At 38.1% G+C, this 17,450-nt stretch overlaps 1 long non-coding RNA gene across 8 annotated transcripts; it reads left to right on the top strand.

Annotated features, from left to right (window-relative positions):
* The first annotated feature begins 2,393 nt into the window (after positions 1-2,393).
* LOC131223651 (uncharacterized) lies at positions 2,394-10,639 on the top strand. Of its 8 annotated transcripts, XR_009160599.1 has the most exons (9): positions 2,395-2,690; positions 5,584-7,654; positions 7,748-7,882; positions 8,207-8,248; positions 9,023-9,297; positions 9,436-9,574; positions 9,678-9,886; positions 10,046-10,117; positions 10,234-10,639. It is a non-coding gene; the product is annotated as an uncharacterized LOC131223651 (long non-coding RNA). The 8 variants fall into 8 exon arrangements; XR_009160596.1 differs by having other exon boundaries at positions 8,207-9,297; XR_009160598.1 differs by lacking the exon at positions 8,207-8,248 and having other exon boundaries at positions 2,396-2,690.
* Positions 10,640-17,450: the final 6,811 nt, after the last annotated feature.

Here is a 17,450-nt window from a genome sequence, read left to right as displayed (position 1 = left end):
TCCCTCACTCAATTTTTAATTTGCCTCGCTCAATTCCTAGTTTTGCCTCTCTCAAATTCCAGTTTGCCTCGCTCAAATTTTGGACAAAAATACCCCTGCCTTATATTGCACCATTTTCTCCACTGCTGCAAAGCCCCTTTCTTTGGATGAAAATACCCCCTTCTTTGGATCGCACTATCCTTTCCACTTCTGTAAAACCACAATTTCTCTATTATTCTCTCCTCTTTATACAACAACATTTTTTGGATTTTCTAAAAATGGTGCCTCCATCAAAGAAAGTATGCACCACGGGTATATTTTAATAAATTGCCCTAAATCGAGTAAATTTTTTGTGGTCCATTGAAGTGTTTGATCAAGCTTGTATCTGGGTTTTCGGTTCATTCATGTCTACATCATCCTATGAACATGATGGATGACAAATAAAACATCATTGTGGGGCCTAGCAAGGTTTCAATTGTGGAATCACTATTCACTGTGGTATGATCCACTTGATATTTGGATATGCTACGATTTTGGGCTCAAACCCTTGAATTAGATAGACAAATGGATGGGCGTCGTGGATAGTCCACATACATTCAAGGCGGGCCCAACTCAGTTAACTTAATACGATAAGAGCGTACTGAGCAATCTTATTTCCAATTTGTGAGAGTTTTCGGTCCATTTGACCTACTTCTTAACAATATGCTCAAGTCATCAATGAAATTGTCAGTGCATAATTGGTGAAATTACCTAAGCAATTCATGAATTTGACAGAGATATCATAAAAATATGACTGGGAACTTCCACAAATTAATGTAATGTAATGCTCGGTCAACTTCACCGAAGTACTCGTTGAATTTCATGTGAAGCTTGCTCAATTACATGTTAGGCTCGTTTAATGTCATTTGAATTTTATTCAATTTCATGTTAGCCTCACTGAATTTCATGTTAGCCTTGTTGAATTTCAAGTTTGTCTCACTCAATTTCAAGTTAGCCACACTTAATTTCATTATAAGCTTTTCATTTGAAGCTCGCTCAATTTGATGTTAACCTCGCTCAATTTGACATTAACCTCGCTCAATTTCAACGTAGGGTTGTTCAATTTCATGTTAGGCTTGTTCTATTTCCTTTGAAGCTTGCTCAATTTCAAGTTAGGCTCGTTCAATTTCATGTTTACCTCGCTGAATTTCCAGTTTGCTTTCCTGAATTTCATGTTTGCCTCGCTGAATTTCCTGTTTACCTTATTGAATTTCATATTTGCCTCACTCAATTTCCAGTTTGCCCCAATCAATTTCTTGTTCATCTCGCTTAATTTCCATTTTGCCTCTCTCGATTTCCTCCTTGCCTCGCTCAATTTCCAGTTTGCCTCTCTTAATTTCATGTTTGCCTCGCTCAATTTCTAGTTTGCCTCAATCAATTTCATGTTTATCTCGCTTAATTTCCAGTTTGCCTCGCTCAATTTCCTCCTTGCCTCGCTCAATTTCTAGTTCACCTCGCTGAATTTCATGTTAGCCTCGCTCAATTTCCAGTTTGCCTCGCTGGATTTCATGTTTGCCTCGCTTGATTTCCAGTTAGCCTCGCTCAATTTCCTATGATGCTTGTTGGGTTTCAACCTTAACTGAATACAATGACTACACAACTCGACCCAGATTGATGTTGGCTCAGTAGGGTTCGGGTTAAACTGAACCCAAGTTCCAGTCCTATTTCTTATAAGATAAGACAAATAATAATATAGATTGGATAGAAGATTATTACGAAATCAAGCAATGTATCCTTTGAGGCTTATTGAATTTCATGTTAGCATCACTCAATTTCCCTTGAGGCTCATTGAATTTCATGTTAGGATCGTTGAATTTCATGTTAGGGTTGCTCAATTTTATGTTAGGCTCGTTCAATTTCACGTTAGGCTTGCTCAATTATCTATACTCGTATGTACTTTTCGCTATAGAAGAAATGGTTACGGTTTAGATTTGTAGCCATAGAAGTAATGGCCACAAATCTATTGAAGCAATGGCCACGCTACTAAAGGCTACGGATATAATCCGTAGCTGTATATTTAGCTACGGTCTTCAACCCTTTTTCTAGTATCGGATGGTGGCATTGTAATGTCCACAGTGTCACGTGGACAAGACACAGTTCCATGGCGGTACTGTGGAGAATGCTATGGTATTTTCGAGTATAAATGGCCACATTTCAATTTAAGTAATGGGTTACTCTACTAATAGCTACGGGTATAATTCGTAGACAGATATATTTAGCTACGGCCTTCAGCCCTCTTGGCGAGACAAATTTCCAAGGTGTTTTCGTCTTCAAATATGGTGTCCGTACACAATTGGTCGAGTCTGGGAAGTAAAGTTTGGGTGCGTCCAAGAGATGCTGGGTAAAAGGTAGGGTGTACAGTGGTAAAAAACTCCGTCCCTCCGAGTGGGGAATAGAGCCCGCGCCCAAAACCAAAAAAAAAATCCTACCCTTGATTCGTGCCCAAATCTCTCTCTCTCTCTCTCTCAAACTTCCTCCATTTTCCCTCTTCCATCAATCTCCAACATCGATTCTCCAACCTGATCCTCATCAGCCTCACCGACCCCCAATTCAACTCATCTCGAACCCCAATTCGAGCAAGGCCCCTGTCCCAGAGGACACAAAATCCAGCCGTTGGAGAATCTCCGGCAATTCCATCTGAATCTCCAACCATTCCACCAAATTCGACTTTGGTACGTCTCACTCTCTGTCGAATCTTCTCTTCCTTTCTCCCAATGCAAACATGTATGGTGATTAGGGCTGTTAATCTGGTGGACCGCAACTTGGATTGGCCATAGTTCGAAGATTGCAGCAATCAGACAACTGTCGCCATATAAGTTTTGCCTGTTGAATGTCAGTCGTTGCTCTTATTTATTTATTTATTTATTTTTAATTGGATGCCTACGGCAGTCCAAACTCATTGGATATGGCCCATTCATGTGGTGGCACACAAAATCAATGGTCCTGATTACTGTAAACAAGCACCCTGTGTTAGCAGGTGTGTCTTTCCACTATATGCTCTTATCTCCATCTCTCGAATTCTCAGATCAGATCTTTGGAGAAGACTGCAAGACACTGCGGAAGTTTACAAAGCTCGAACCAAAGACATTGTTGTTGCAACTGTCCGTGGATTTAATGGAGAGATGTTTGTTATTGCTGTTTATATAAATGTCAATGCAATTGCCATGTAATTCTTTATTTTGCTTCCAATGACATCATAATAAGTGGTCCACACATGTATGAGAAAAGGGATGGTTGGCAAAGGACCAACAGTTATATTCAATGTACGTGTGTGGCCTACCTAGGGGTGCACATTTAACCGGTAGAACCGTAGAACTGGACCGGAACCGACCAAACCGTCCGGTTTAGTCCGGTTCTAGAGTGCACCGGTTTCGGTTCCGGTTCCAAAAATCAAAGAACCGGTGACATCGGTTCGGTTCTCGGTTTGGAGGTATGTAGAACCGAACCGAACCGTGAACCGATCCGTAGAACCAAACCGTGGATCCGATCCGTAGAACCGAACCGTGGAACCGAACCTTGAACCGAACCGATGTATTTTTGCATATCTTATAATTATTTTCTCTAGAATAATTATTTTCATAAATGTATTTTTGAATACCTTATACAACATCTAAACCATTCATCAAATGGACCACAACATGGATGGACATGGGCTTGCAATTGGGTTGGATTATAAAAAGCCAAGAACCATGGAACCGATCCGGAACCGAACCGGTTTTAACGGTTCGGTTCCGGTTCGGTTCTAGGGTGCCAACGGTTCGGTTCCGGTTCCAAATTTCCTAGAACCGTTAGGAACGGTTCGGTTCCGGTTTCACCCCAAAACCGGACCAAACCGAACCGTGTGCACCCCTAGGCCTACCTGACAAGTGTTGGGTTCTAGTTTAGAGCTTGAGAACTGGTAAAGGAAATTCACATGAGGAGAGTTTGGACACAGTCTGACATCTGGGCCATTGATCAGGTGCAATCCACCATTTGAATGCCCTAGTCCAAAAAATCTGGCCATCTGCTGATCAAGCGGGCCCCGCATGTATGAGAAAATGGATGGTTGGAAAAGTAAGATCGACGATTATACTCAATGTACAGGCGTGGCCCACCTTGCAATTGGACTGCCTTGATTTTTGGACCAGGAATGCTCACAGCTGGGCTCGTCTGTCTTCTTGCTGGTATTCTGTTTCTTTTGTGCATCTGAATTGTGTCAATGGGGGATTCTGCCGAGTAATAAGATCATGGCTGTCTATTTGAGAAACTTCATTTGTACTTATCTTTAACTATTTAAAAATGCTTGTATCTTTCACTAATGCTAATTTTCCTGCTTAAGCTTCTTTTTCTTCCTCTTCTTGTTTTGTTTTGTTTTTTATTTTGTTAATGAATGCCCATTATATTTTCTTTATCTTAAGAGAAAATTTCAGAATAAACTATTTGACCTTAAACAAGCAAGTCACATTCATAGATGATTAGGTTATGTTCTTAGTTGTTGGATTATGGTAATACTTAAAAGTAGCATTAGAATGTATCATGCTGTTTGTAGCAACAATTTCCATTTATCATAGTGGGTAACACCATAAAATGAAATCAGTGTTGGTATCTTTTTACGCCTTCAACTTCTGATCATCCGTTGTTAAGCACCATCTTCTAGCCATCCAAACGGAGCCTTAGATTGTATGATGAGTCTTTTCACAATTTCCTGATTCTTATTACCTGTATTGTACATGTAAAACACCATTATTAGTAGAAGATTATTTTCTCTCTTTCTCTCTCTATCAATATAAGCGTAATTTTATTTTTTAATTTCACTTTTAACAAACTTAGGTTACTGTGATACTTGAGAATGGACAGCATTATGAAGGTGACCTTCTTGTTGGTGCTGATAGTATATGGTCCAAGGTAATATTAGATGCACGGATTTGAAAATCTTTCCATAAGCTTGAGAAAGATGGCTTACCTTTTGCACACAGAAATCAGAGAAATAACAATTCCATGATAAATAGGTGCAGAAGAGATTGTTTGGGCCCAAAGAGGCCTCGTACTTAGGCTACACGTGCTACACTGGTATTGCAGATTTCGTGCCTGTGGATATTGAAATAGTTGCGTATGTTTCCTTTTGATTTGCACCTTGTATCATTTTTCTGCGTCTATGGATTTTTCAGGCTGTATGAACTATTTAGCAAGTTAAAAGGTTGTGTTTCATCTATATATAGAGATTCATGTCTGTATGTGTTGGTTGGTCTTACATAGAAGGTTGTCTGATTAAATATTTATTATCAGAGAAATAATGATTTATCCTTCTCAGATAATAAGATTGCACATGGTAATACCTCATACCCCTCTTGAAAGAACAATGACTTGAATGTAGAAGAAAAACACTTTGTTCATTGTACCACCATATGAAATTGAGGCATGTAACATATTGTATGGATATATGAATGTAAAGCAATGCAGTGAAAAGCAAAGACTTGGTGACATGGATGGTTTTTGTGCATTGACTCCTATAACTGTAGAGAGTGTGGAAGACAACTTCATTATTCATCTGCCACTGTAGGTAAATTGGATGTGTTATTTTGATAGGTAAAAAGCAAAGACTACTTAAGATATTTGGGAACTGGTGTGATAATGTTGTTGACTTGATACTAGCGGCGAATGAGGAACTGGATTTTCGTCGTGACATATATGATTGGATACCCATTTTTACTTGGGGAAAGGGTCATGTAACCTTGCTTGGAGATTCTGTTAATGCATTGATGGTTGCATGGCTATTGAGGTACACTTTTTTAAGTAGTCATGGGCCTTTCCCCTCATGAGCAGGGTTTGAAGTATCAGCAGTAACCTGTACATTTTGCTTGATACTCATCATTTTCTTTGCCCAATGATATGCATGAGTTGCACAGTTACTTGTCAGTTTATGATGGTACTTTTCTTTTTCTTTAAATTCATATCAGTTCAAATTTTATGTATATTTACCATTTGCATGATGCCAAAGTATCATTCCAACTCCTTTTGTTAAATGATTCCAATTTCCAACTCCTTTCCGGAACTAAAATAAAAAAGCATGGTAGCACCGTAAAAAATAACAACTAAAGAAGTCATCTTACCACCTCCAAAGGAGTTTATGAAAAAAAATATCCCAGAGCCATCGTTTTTTACTTGAGAAAAACTCATATTTGTTAGAAGTTGTTGTGTTTTTGTAATAAAAATAAATTTCAAAAATAAAAGTTATTTTTAGAAAGTAAATAAATATATTAATTATTTAAACTTTCCATAAATAGTGTGTATAGCCAGTTGGTAAGAAAAGGGGTTTTTGCTTATGCAACCAGGGTTCGAATCTCCTCGAGGACAGTGCGAACGCGCGCACGCAGTGTGGGCTGTAGGGTTGCTTGGGCGCTTTATTAGGCGCACTTAGCACTTCGCACGTGCGCATCGTTGCAAGGAGCAAAAAGAGCCTTAGTCTTTTTGGCACAAGGTTCAAACTTTTTGGGCTATAATGTAACCAGAATTGAACTAGGGTTTACCCTGATGTTTTATTACCTTTATGTGTTAATTAAGAGTAACTGTGACATGATTGTAGATGTGGCACCTATGCCACGTGTCGTTCATGTGGAAACAATATTGTACTGTTGGATGACTTTTTCTGTTTAAAAGGAACAGAAATAACTTTCACAGGACAAAAGGTCATGTCCTTTCATGGAAGAATGTTGTTTGCTGCGAATGGGTGTGAATGTCTTGAAGAGGCACATTGGTATCTCTTCGGGAAGAGCTCCATGACTATTCAATTGCTATAAATCCCGGATATGATAATCCAGAAATATATTTATTACATTCTCTCCAATTTCAGATATATCATCCATTGTGAAGTTCTCTCGAATCTGATCTCTTGCTGTGTTTATTCAAAACTTTTTTTTAAGGCATATCGATGTCAAAACTAGAGATTTGTTCAACGTTTAAATGTGCAAATTTTCGTGTTGAAATTCGGATTAAGAGTTCATTGTATCCAGAAGACAATTTGCGGATTTCTTTTGTTTGCACTTGCTAGAACTACCAGAAAAAGGGCAGCAAATCTGTCTTGAGAAATTGACTACTCAAGTCAAGCCTTGAACCCGACAGATCCGATCGTCTCATTATCTTTTTCCTCTATCCTCTCTGTGTTCTAGATTGTTACTTTTCTAACAGAAGTTACTCTACCTTGGTTATCTCAACACATGCCCTCATGATGGACATTCCATATAACTGATTGAATCTTTCCAGTCTAATCAATATGTACCATCCATTTTCATACTGTTCTTACATATGGTATTTTATTAATTCCACCTCGTTTTGACTCAATTACCGTGATGGGTTTTGGTTTTGTGGCATTTGGCATGGATTCTCCTTAGTGAATTTGTTTGTAGTTGGCTAGAGGCAAACATCATAACTGTCCCATGGTTCTTTGGAAGCTCCCTATCTTTTTCCCATCTTTTAATTTTCAAAGCTGGAGGCAAACATCATAACTATCTCATGGTTCTTTGGAAGCTCCCTATCCTTCTCCCGTCTTGTAATTTTTTAAGCTGGAGGCAAACATCATAACTATCTTGTTTGTTACATTCTCAGGGCTCTGAAAAGGACAAGCAGAAAGAGATTGCTGACAAGGAAGACAGTTAAAAAGGTCAGGATTACTAATGCCTTGCATTCTGTGAATTATTTGTTGTAATTTTTTTTTTTTTTGTCTTTTCTTTTTGCTATTTTCATGAAATTTCAGCTCTTTCAAAGGATTCGAAGCAATGGGGTTTAAGTTGGGTCATGGAAGTAGAATGCAGGCTATGAAGTTGCAAGATCCTTCTTTGAAGCCATTGAGTTCTAAGGAAGTTTGTGCATGTCACAAGTGTTCTCTGAGGTAGCTGATTCAATTGCAAGTTTCTTTCCTTTTGTCTTCTAGAATTTTATGTGGTTACCCTCGATTACCAAAGCATAATAGGTCCCACAGGTCAATCAGACCATTAAATGGACAAATCCCATTGAATCTGTGGGACCAAACTCCAATTGAACCGCAAATAGATTCCTGATTTATATTCAGGCAGCAATGGGGTCTACTTGACCCAGTCTGAGGATCCAATGGTCCTGCATCAGTCAGTCACAAATCCTTTCTTTTGCCAAAACATTGAGCAAATGACTCCCTACATTGACAAGCAGAATTTTTAATCTAGTGGCATGGTTGCAGATACTATTGAATCCAAAGCTCAATTTCCAACGCTTGCAAATGGTGAGTTTGACATTCCTGGAATCAACTTCAACAATTACTAGAACAGAGAAATTCTTTGAGAAAAGTCTCGGAAGCTTTCCAAAGATTCCTCAACTCCACGTCACAAGTTTCTTTGGCATGTGCAAACACTCACACCCGACAACCATCACATGCACATGCACACACCACAGCCACTGCTTGTGCTTTTTGGTGTTGTGAATATTGTCCCCACTGGATTTTTGGAAAAATGGATGGGCATTTATATTTTTCAATTGCCATGAAAGTTGGAGCCACAGCCTCTTGTTGCTGGTAAGGGCAAGAGAAGTATCTGCTGCCTCCTACATGGACCTACTTTGAATTATGAGCTTTATAAAAATCCCAGTAGACAGTTTTCTTTCTACTTTATGGGTTATTTCCTTGGCCTCTTTTTAACATGTTCATCTTATTTCAATTTTCTTCCTTTTTTTCTATTATTTTCTCCTTTTTTTTTTAATCATATGGTTGGTGGTTTAAATGTTAATATCAATATAATCACATATGAAAACTGAGGAATGTATGGAAAAAAGGTAGAGAAATTCTGTAGATGCATGATGGTACATCTGCGTTATCTTGAAATTCAGACAGTTTCTGGATTGTGTTGAAGACCAACGGCTTGCATAATGTTGAGATTCTGGAGATTAGTTGATATCAGTCCAAATCCTGGATGCTCATTTCCTTTCTGATACTCTCTCCGCCATGGATTTCCATTCCGTTTTCTTGGTTTGACACATACTTGGTTGTTTTCCTTTATCTCAGGTTCTGCATAGAAATTCAGAGACAGTTTGGCGATGGGATGATTGTTGAAGTAGTGATGAAGAAGGTTTCTGTGGTGCTTGGTTCGCCGCAATGATTGTTAATCCAACTAGGAAGAACAGTTTCCTGGAGTACCAACACTTGAGAACGCATGATGAGGCTGAGCTCCTGAAAGAAACTGTGGATTCCAATCTCATCCTGCCCATCCCTCCTGACACTCCGAAGGTCAAAAGTTTTGCTCGGCTCGAAGAAGTTGATGCTTGGTACAATGAGGAGTGGTGGGTAGGAGTGATTTCCACAATTTTTTTTTTCTTTTCTTTTATCTATTATGTGGAAACATGGGGTATCTCCAAGGTTTAAAGTATTGTCCAAAACTGGTCTGATATATGTGCTGGAATTGTCCATGAATGATACAGCTATACCAGCCTGTACTGGGCTGAAATGGCCTGATAAAGGATGATGCAGTGTGATACTACTTGGTATTAGTGGTGAACAATACAATATGGAAAAACTGATTTTTAAACCATGGGTATTGCTGCAGAATGCCAATTCAAGGTATAACCAAACTACATGTTTAATTGGTCTCATCATCATCATTATCCTCTAAGCCTTATCTTGACTGGGGTTGACCATGCAAATCTTGTTCTTCCATTATCAGGATTCATGATGAAAGCTATGACAAAAGTTTCACACCATCTACGAACTTGATGCAATCCTCCTTTATCCAGGCTTTGGACCTACAAGTATTAGCGCAGCTCTGGACAAGCAGCTGCCACCATCTGCTCCTTTGAGCTGCAAGTATCACCTCTACAACAGAATCATCTGCTCGCAATGAGGGATGGGCCACATACCAGCCATGGTGAAAGGGTAATGCATGCTTTCTTTCAAAAGAATGTACAAACCATCATAATGAAACTATGAATTGATGAGGATACAAATCTTTCTCGCATCTTTTTCTTCTTTTTCTTCTTTTTTCTGAAGAAAATGATTTAATCTCATGTTAAAATTCATAATCGTGGTTTTCAGGTGTTGTTGATGTCTTTGAAGGCTGGAGGTGTAGGCTTGAATCTGACTGTAGCATCTAATGTGTTTTTAATGGTAATTTCATCATTTGGCACTTAAATCCAACCTGCCAATGTGTGTGCGTGCACATTCACTTATGGTTTCTTTTTCATGGGTTTCTTTTCTTTCCATTTTCTGAATAAAATATACAGGATCCGTGGTGGAATCTGGCAGTTGAGGAGCAAGCAATCATGCGAATTGACTGTATTGGTCGGAAACGAAAGGTGTGCGTTGGGCAATTCATGGTCAAGGTAAATTTGACTTGTCATACCTGAGCATAAGCCCTGTTCCTACTCATTGTAGATCTAGCTTTTTACAGAGACCCCATTAAAGAAAAATCCTTTGTTGATTCATTTCTCATGAAATTTACAAATCTACTTGGGCAGGATTCCTCACGTCTGCAAATGATGATATGTTCTTCTTTTGTACTTCTCATCTTGTCTTGAATGCTTTGTACTGTCATATAATATCTATTGTAGTCTATGACTGCCTAGCTGAAGTTCTTAGGAGATTCTGATGTAAATTTATCAAAATATACATTTAGGTTGTGGCCTTTGATGTCTGTTTGGCCTTGCATCCTTGTTTTTCTTCATATAATATCATTAGATTCTATCCTGCCAAAATCCTCACTGTAGGCCAAGTTCGTAACATCAATGACATCAAAATCACCTTTCCTTCTGTACAAGCGGGACTGGAACCCATGGTCCACTGACCCAGACCATTGATCCAATGGGGCCCACCATGTGAATTTATCAAAATCCTTTTTTTTTTTCCATCATATAATCTGAATGTCGATTAGATTCGTTTGTTTTGGGCGAATGCACATACAATATTGCCTAATATACGAATAGATAGGTGATGTTTATAAAATGGATAAAGAAACTTTGGTATTCTCGTGCCAAAATGTGTTTTCCTTGTAATGCCTCTCCATCTTTTCCTTGAGACTAATGGTGTTTTGTGGAAATACAAATTTTATATGTTTGGAATTTGGATGATATATCTGACTCTGATTTCTTCCTCTTTCTTGTGTAGACTTGCCTTCTCAAATCGGTTGGTTGGTTTAGAGCTTTGGAGAAATGGGTATATCTAGTTTTAGATGTGTGCATTGATTAGGCAATTAATTTTCATTATTTTTTTGTTAAATCAATGAGAAACGCCGACGGCTAAAATCGTTGGTGAATGGCTGTTGGAAATGCTGAAGGCTAAGTTGACGGTTTTAGCCGTTGAAGATGCCGACAATTTAAATCCGTTGGCGAGCAACACCGATGCCTCCTTTCCCAACTGTCTGACTACTTTTAGCCATCAGGGAAGGTCATTGCTGACGGTTTTTAGCCGTCGGCATTGCCCTGTTTTTTTTGGTAGTCCATCACTATCAATAGCGATGGAGATGATCGCATTACACTAATTAGTAGTGCATTTTAAGTACTTGGTATGACAGAACTATTACTTGGTTGCCAATGTGGTTGATTTAAGACATCAAGTCTTATTCGTGTTGGGGGACTTTGGAAGCAAACCCTAAATTTGAATCAAACAAGCGAAGGACAAATAGAACAAAGCATGCATAGGAACATACGATTTTATGTGGAAATCCCTTGCGGGGAAAAACCATGACACAAAACGACAACAAAATTCACTATGAATAACAAATTACAAGAGATTTATGAACTTATAGATGCGAAATCCTTTAGAAAATCCTAGCTTCCCTTTGAAACCCTCTTAGAAATGTTTAAGCTCTCTTAACCATACCCTAATTCTGCATTACATCCACATATATATAGTGTTATACCCGAAATGAGAAACAAATCGTGTAATTGCACAAACTGCTCGCGCCGTCAATCTAAGCATCGATTGGTCAACATCAATCAAGCAACCCTTGATCAATTGACAACCACATGTTCGATCACTCAAACATACTTAAAGGGTCCAGAGAGTTTATAAGTATTATCCAAAAATATTCAATCACTCAAACCTCCTAGGTCGATCGACCAAACTTGTTTAGAACTGTTTAGAGACCAATCTGTCTAATCTGAGGTTCACTCGATTGATCGAGCAGGCTCTTCGCCCCGATCGAACTCCCCTATTTCTGTACAAATTGAAGACATCTATACAATAGTTCAGGCCTAAAGACGTAAACTTTCTTCATAATATTTCAAGCTTAAAGGTGTATATCATTCATACTGGTAAGAGTTAAGAATTTATTTGTTTAATCATCTACTATGTCATATGTTGATAAAACGGGTACAAATGATAGAGCATAAATTTGGCACACTAGATTGGGGTATCTTAACATGGCCAATTGCAAGTAATAGTGCTATATATATATATATATATATATATATATATATATATATATATATATATACGGAAACGCTCACCTGCGAACCAGTTCGTACGTACTATGTACGAACTTTTTTGAGAACCCATCATACGTGATGTGGATCCAAAATCTGAACCGTTCATGTGAAGCAGCACCTCGTGAAACCTCCCGGGCCCAAGTTTTACTTTGATCTAAAACTCTGATGGGCCATGAAAGATGCAAACAGTTTCCTCCCTTGATTTGCATTTCTCTTTTCTATGGCCCACCATAATTTTAGATCCGGGTGAAAATTCTTCATGTGGGGTTTCATGGGATTCCGCATCACATGGACCGTTCAGATTAGATACCCATGGCACGTGTGCAAAGGTGCGCACGTGCGTAGGTGCGCAGGGGAGCATGACTCTATACACACACACACACACACACACACACACACACACACACACACACACATATATATATATATATATTAAAAAAAAAAATTATAAATGGGCTACCTAAATTGACTACTTTTAGTAGTGGTGAAGTGTGTAATGGGTGTCAATATGGTAAGGCACATCGTTTTCCATATGATTAGCCATTTTTTAAGTGAAGGCTCCATTAGAGCTTATTTACAGTGATTTAATGGGACTTGTGTTACACTCTAATATTCGGGCTTCGACTATATGTTGTCTTTTGTTGGTGATTTTACAAGGTATTATTTTGTAAAAGAAAAATTAGATGTGTTTTAAAAATTTAAGGAGTGGAAGATAACAACTATAGGTATTCTTGATATGATGATCAAGTAATTGAGAACTAATAATTATGGGGGGAGAGACGTTTACTTTTAGTTACCTCTCCTCATTTTGTTAGGCAAATTGTATTAAAGAAAACTCTCTTGTGCTTACAAGCAATAAAAAATCATGTGGCTGAAAGGAAAATTAGACACTATAAAAACTTGTGAAAGTTGGCTGCATATAAAGAATTTACTGAAGGCTTTATGGCAAGAGGGTATGGCATGTACAAGTTATGTAATTAATCGAGTTCTTCTTAGCTGGTAAGCATGAGATCCCCTTAATAAGTTAATTAATGTTTGAGAAAAAAATTAATGCTAAACATATAATTTTTTTAAAAAAATTTGCTATATTCATATTCCAGATGAAAAGAGAACCAAATTGGTGTAAGGAAAAAAATATTTTTTGATTAGTTACAATGAAAGGAAGAATGAGTGAAAATGCATTAATCTCGATACTCATAATTTTACTCTATGATTGATAAAATTTCTTCATATCATGGAGTGGAAGGTGTTGTCTTAAGTGTTGGTAGTAACACTCATTAGAAATTGGTCTAAGTAACCGAGTCTTTAGCCCTAACCATAGTTTCATGAACCGTTACAAAAAGAACAATAGTGGGATTTATATCTCATTGCAAGTTCTCTGAGTCACATGCTTCAATGATCCAAAGACCTCCACCACGCATTGTCCAAATGTGTACTTCTTTTCACCGTTGGTGATCACAAAAGGGCCCATTAAGCATGATATTGAAGTATTTTGAAGATTGGAGCATTCTTAAGATTTTCATTGTTAGCGTTGTCTCAATCATTAAAGAAGAAACAAACTACATTACTTTGAACATTAAATTAATTAACTTTGGTTGGCTAAAGATGGTCATATGGGCAATTTCCTTCACAATAACTCAAGGGAGATGATATGATGGAGTCCAAAGAACCATAATTTAATAGAGTAATGTAATCAGTGTGTGGATAAAAAGAGAGATCACTATCTTCTTCTAAAAAATAGTCATTGAATCCACAAGGAGAGAAGTATCTTAAAACGAGAAGTAAAATTGGGATCACTGATGAAAAGTGCCAATTACAAGGTATTTGATGTGCTTATATGATGTAGGATGTGATACCGATACATTCCTAGCATGGTTGGTCCAAAAGAAGGAACTCGAAGAACTTGCACTGAGATATAAAGCTCAATGCTATTATTTTTGTTGCTGGTCATGAAACCATAGTTACGTTAAAAGACTCGATACTCGATGACTTGGACCAACTTGTTTTGTCATTAGTCAAGTCAGGGATCACCTAAGTCAACAGTGGCTGGGTGGTTTGGGGGAGTTGTGATATCAAACTAGATCAGGTTGTTGGGGTCTTAAATCAATTCATGGAAGGTGCATGTTAACCTTTCAATATTTATAGAAACTAATTTAGTCATCACTAGAGAGCAATGATATGATGGATCCCCCTTTTCATAGTCCACATGACAGAATAATTGTGGATTAAGATCATACAGCTAGGGGACCTTACCATATGCATTGCTGATAGTAAAAATTCACACAAATGATTGTCTTTAAAGAGTTGAATGATGATATAAAGTAAAAATAGTTCATTATTGTAATTTAAAGGGGATAGAAAGGCTGGATAGAATTGTATCATCTGTGTGGATTTTGAATCATGTGCCATATAAGGTGGGTGGTCTTGACCATAGTTAAGAAAAACCCAAACACTTGACTAAACTTGATGTGCAACTGGGTCAAGTTGACTCAAAGACTTAACCCGACTCGACATTTAACTATTGAAAAGTGAAAATATTAGAATGTAAATATTATTTTGAATAGTTCTAGTATAGGTAATATAAAACATAACTTAAGTCAACTATTTCATTAATACCTTGGTGGTTAAGTGTGTTGCTTCCTTTGTTAGAGGCTGAGATTCCAATCCTATTCCCCTTAACTTCTTTATTTTTCATTAAATATTCTCATAAGAGGTGACTGTTGGGGTTGTTCCCGGAAAACCAATGTTTGGTTGCTCCTTGACCTGCTTTATATGGATCTTTCATCAATTGGGTTAGCTTGTTTGAAACATGTTTATTATTATGGATTTGTCCTTAGGCACCTTAAGATTGGACACATCGGCCTGTGGCTAGGGAGAGATGTGATCCATGGATCTCGGAGGCTTGGCCATGATCATATGGGTACTTGGACATACCTATAATATTTAGATTGGTCATCTTATGTGAGGGAATTGACTTAAGTGTCAAGATGAACAATTTTCATCATTGGGCCTGACGTGGTGTCGATGCGCCTTTGCCCTATTTATATAAGTGTGTTTGTCTTGGATGGTTGCTTGGATTGGAACCTTTGATCACTCATATTGGTAGGATTACTTACAAGTAACTAATCAAGGAGGTCCATCATGCCCAAACTAGAAGATGCTTACAGTTGCACTAGCTCCGCCAAATACCTTGACCTAAGGATGTGTGGATGGAAAGATCTTGATTGATACTTCTTTGACTTACTTCACGAGGCTACTTAGAAGTCACTAAAAGTGGGTGTCATTGGAAGGTTTCATTGGTGTTGTTAAACTCCACATAATTCAATATGGAATCTACTTGGTTCACTCAGAACATTAGTATGTGACCTGATCTTGGAGTTTGAATCGTCTATCAAGTGCTTTAAATGCTGGCTGGCACTTCTGTAATTTTTCATTTATTAATCGTAGGGCTTTCAATAATTAATTTTGAATTTTAAATGTTGATTTGTTTTAAACCCTACTTGATGGACATTCAATGGCCAAGATCTGTTGATGCACTCCTTAGGGCAGCATAGGATTGCCCGAGGATGGTGACTATATTGTGGAGGGATTTGGACAGTTGGGTGAGGATGGTGACATAGGGAGTGGAGGGATTTGGACCATTCATCAAGTGTTTCAAAGGTGACCAACACTTCTTAACTTTGAGTTTTAACCATTGATTTATTTTAAATCCTACTTGATGCACATCTAATTTCTATAATTAGTTTATCTACTCCTTGGGGCAACATGAGATGATGGTGGCCATGGAGAGTGGAGGGATTTGAACGTTGGGGTGATCAATGAGGAAGGTAAACATGTCTCCTTCATAATAGTGTACACTGAAGCCTATAAGGTGGTGGAGCACCATATTGGATGTGTCTCTTGAAGCCATAATCCCTCTCCATTTAAGATCCTATCTAGGAGGGAGGGAAGGAGATTCCCATGAATGTCCAAGCGCCCTTGGACGCCCAGACTTGGAGAGATCTTGAGAAGGAGTTGAAGGAAGAGAAGAAAAGTGGGACTGCGCCACCTCCCATCTCCTATCCATACGTTTACATGCCCCTGCCTGAGCTAAGGTCCACTCCTTAGACTGCTCAGGTAAGATCTCAGCCCTTACCATAAATCTTGACTCAAGTTCTCACTCTCCTATACCAATGATAGATTATGGAGAGACTCCCTCCGTTGGGAGATTCACAATGACAACATCAAGCAGTTTTCCATGCACATGTATGATCTTATGATGCATGGCTTGCAGTTATTTTTAAAATATGGCATGATCACGACTATGATCATAGGATTAATTAAAATCTAGTTTTTGAAAAGTTTCGCAACGTTTTGTTAAAATACCATTAGTAAATGACTTGATTCGAGTTGTCGAGTAGACTCGATGAGTCTCTTTGAGTCAGATGCAATATCGATTTTCCCAACAACTCATCTCAAAATCTACAAAGTTGAATTGAGTTGACCATGTTTCGAGGTGAGTCAGCGAGTTTTGGAACTATGGTCTTAACTTTCCATGTGCACTTTCATATGGATAACTACAGGGGCTTTAGTGAAGGCTCCATCATATCATTTCTCAATCTATGGGTTAGTTGTAGTTAAGGTTGATAATTTTATATCCTGTAAAATCAATGCTAATGTATTAGATCTCATTTATTATTTTGGCGCGATTCATTCATTTACCTCACTAATTGGGGGGAGGGTTTTCTTTTATTGTCTGGACACAACGACCAATTGCTAAGGGAGAGTTGTGGCCATGGAGACCATGTAAGAAGGTCTGGGAAATTTTTAATAATACATGATTATTATGAGTGAGGGAATTAACAATGAGTTGGGATGGAAGGTCTACACCATTGGGCTCAACATTGAGTTGGTATCTTTTCCATATCCCAGATAGGAGTTCTTTAAAAAATAAGTGGAATTTGTATAACTTAAGGGGTTGGTTTTCTTTAATTGTCCATGAGAAATTCGAGATTGGACATAACGACCAATTGCTT

The sequence above is a fragment of the Magnolia sinica genome, chromosome 13 (genome assembly GCF_029962835.1).
Source record: "Magnolia sinica isolate HGM2019 chromosome 13, MsV1, whole genome shotgun sequence".
Lineage (NCBI taxonomy): Eukaryota > Viridiplantae > Streptophyta > Magnoliopsida > Magnoliales > Magnoliaceae > Magnolia > Magnolia sinica.
Note: the sequence above shows the minus strand (reverse complement) of the source record. Positions and strands in the feature narration are given on the sequence as shown.